General features: G+C 42.4%; 1 pseudogene; it reads right to left on the reverse strand.

Annotated features, from left to right (window-relative positions):
• Positions 1-1,822: 1,822 nt before the first annotated feature.
• LOC142490711 (uncharacterized) overlaps positions 1,823-3,141 on the reverse strand; it is a 2,174-nt pseudogene continuing 855 nt past the window's right edge.

The raw sequence follows: 3,141 nt of genomic DNA on the forward strand, positions 1-3,141 counted from the left end.
CGGACGCCAATTTCGGTAAAGAATATGGCGCCTCGGCGGGAAAGACACCCCAATAAAGCGGCAGCCGAATTTTGGCAGAAGGGGTCGGGAGGCAGCGAGCGAGGGTATGGCAGTACGGGCCTGATTTAAGGGGGGGTTAAACAGGCCGTCGGTGGTGGCAGTTGGGGGGGGTAGGTGCTTGTCCTGCAATAGGGGGCTCGGGGCTGGTAAAGCAGGTTGAAGCGAGGGGGCAGGTCACCGGGACGTACTTCCGGGTGCCCCCTCTTGCATTGCCCAGCACCGAGCACTTTCTGGCGCGGACGGGCAGCACGCTACCTCAGTTATGATTATGTTTATTATTAATAAACAAAGCCGCGGCCATTTTACCTCCAGACTGTGTCCTCTCTTTATTTGGTACGTTACATAGAAATAATGCTAGGTGAGAGGGGGAGCTCGCGCCTCCCTGGTCATGCGGGGGATGAATACATCTTGGCCTTTGGCATTTCCGGTTAAGATAGTAGCTTCAATGAGGTTGGGCATCAATGTTTTGATGCAGGGTCTTGTTCCATTACAAAGGTTTCTGTGTGTAGGTTGCGAAGTAGCATGATAGGTGATCCAACTTTCAGCCGAAGGTGATGTGGTGGCATTCCAGGTGGTTCGAGGGAGTGTAGGAATTCTGTTGTATTGTATTGTATTGTATGTCTTTATTTATATAGCGCCATTAATGTACATAGCGCTTCACAGCAGTAATACATGTGGTAATCCAATAAATAACAGATAATATAAATAACAGATCATGGGAATAAGTGCTTTAGACATTAAGGAAGAGGAGTCCCTGCTCTGAGGAGCTTACAGTCTAATTAGGATAGTCTAATTAGTCTGTTGGATAGTTGACGGCTTCATCGGTATCCCCAACTGTATCGATGGAGTTGTATTGAGTAATTGTGGCTGGAAGAATATCTTGAATTTGATAATTTATGTCATTGACAGAAGTATTTTTGGCAGCAAGGATGGCTCTTTCACAGAGCCACTGGTGATTTGCGTAATTGTGTAATATATTTGGATAGACGTGATGTATGAGATCTTGAAGTGATGTCATCATGTTGCAAAAATTGGTGTGAAAAGCAATTTCACCTGATGTCAAGTGAGTAGGTAAAGTACCTTCACCAATTTGAAGAAGTGTCTGTGCAAAATATTGGTCATTTGAGTGGCTGAGAAGTTGTACTCGCATATTGGTTGTTAATGGAAAATGTTGGACATGTCGCCATAAAATAGACGATTTAAGGCATGCATGAAGTTCGTCTGCTGGTGTGGATCTTGGTATGACTGGAAGTGTTTGTCTGAAATCACCAGCTAAAAGAATGACAGCTCCGCCCATTATTTGTTTATTGTTACGTAAGTCTTGCAAGGTTCGATTAAGGGCTTCAAGTGCTTTTTTATGCGCCATGGTATATTCATCCCAAACAATAAGTTTGCAAGTTTGAAGAACGCGTGCTTGTCCAGATGTTTTGGTAATATTACATGTTGGGTTTTCTTCATGAGCAATGTTTAGAGGTAATTTAAGAGTTGAGTGCACAGTTCGTCCTCCATCCATAAGAGTGGCTGCAATGCCAGATGATGCTAGTGCAAGTGCAACATGATTGTGCATTCTGATTTCGGCAAGGAGTAAGTTGATGAGAAATGTTTGGCCTGTTCCACCTGGAGCATCAAGAAACAGTATTGCACCTTGTCTGTTTGTGATGTGATCCATGATGTTCTGATAGGTGGTAAGTTGTTGTGCAATTAACATAGGTTATCTGTTTGCAACATATTGTTGTAGAAGTGCAATATTGTATTGTTTCTCTCACATAAGCTCTGTATTGAGTATATCGTGATGATTACTTTGTGGAGATTGTAGCCCTAATTGAAGTAGTGTTTTGTTATTGATAGATAGACATTTATCTTCTAACAATATGAGTACCTCGTTGAAAACCTCTCGTGAAAAGTGAACATTTAGTGATGGATTGTCTCTCTGTGCTTTGGCAAGTATATCCTCACTCATGCTTTCTCGATATGTGTCCCATAGAGTGTTAGGGTTTGATGGGTTGCAGGTGGTAAGGATAATGGCAAAAAGGTTGCGATTTTTTTCTGGAAAAGACTGTAATGCAGCTTCGGCTAATGTACTATTCCAGTGTTGATCATCCTCTAGTAAGCCAAGTTTTTGGCAAGCTTCTCTATAAGTCTGACACAGTTGACCATTGATAGTTTTCAGAGCGTCAAATGAAGTTGGGCCTGGAACGGTATGAAGTAGCATTCTGAGAAAGAAGCATTCGGCGTTGTTTGGGTGAACTGTGTAGACACGCCCTAAGGCTTCACTTGCAAGGGCATCCGTTCCTGGAACAGCTATCCCCTGCTTTCTTTTCTTGAACTGTTTGGTGGATGCATTCCAAGTGTAATATCGTGGCGTGTCAGGATAAAGCAATGTCCATGCAAAAGAGTCGTGTTGACATAATTGAAAGAAGGCAGTTAAAGTAGTGTTTGGCGGTTGAGCAGAAACTGCCTCTGCGTTGTGAGGTGTGAAGTATACTCTCTGTCCGTTTTCTAAATGAACAGTGAGGTAAACAACGGTTGGGTGTCGTTTGTGAATGGGGAAAGCTAAAATCCTCCAAATGGCTTCATTACTACTGATATATCTTCCCAGCTGGTAGAGCGAAACTTCATCATGGATGTGTTCATTTGTGAGTCCGAAAATGGCCATGTCGCTTCCTTTGTTGACATACTTGCAAATGTATTTAATTTAATTGATTTAACCGAATTACAGTATTCGACATTAATGTGTGCATTATAAATTTTACAAAGAAGTGGACAATATGGAACAACCCATTTGTTGTCGACTTGGATCTGTTTGTTGCCTCGAATAGTCAGTGTTGCTGTGTATCCACCATCTGTGGGAGCGCGTCTTCGATAGCGAGGATATCCATCATCTCCACTTTGTGTGTCTGCAATTAATGGTTTTGGATATTTTTTGCTGCATTTACCATCTTTCATACATGGTGCATGAATATTAATGTTTCCACATGGTCCATGAATCATATTTTTTGTGAGTTTTGCAAATAGTATTGGGTCTTCTTCTGGATTTGGCAACTCTGCTGAGATAACGTTATCGATGTCTATGGCATGCAG

This window comes from Ascaphus truei, chromosome 3 (assembly GCF_040206685.1).
Source record: "Ascaphus truei isolate aAscTru1 chromosome 3, aAscTru1.hap1, whole genome shotgun sequence".
Classification (NCBI taxonomy): Eukaryota; Metazoa; Chordata; class Amphibia; order Anura; family Ascaphidae; genus Ascaphus; species Ascaphus truei.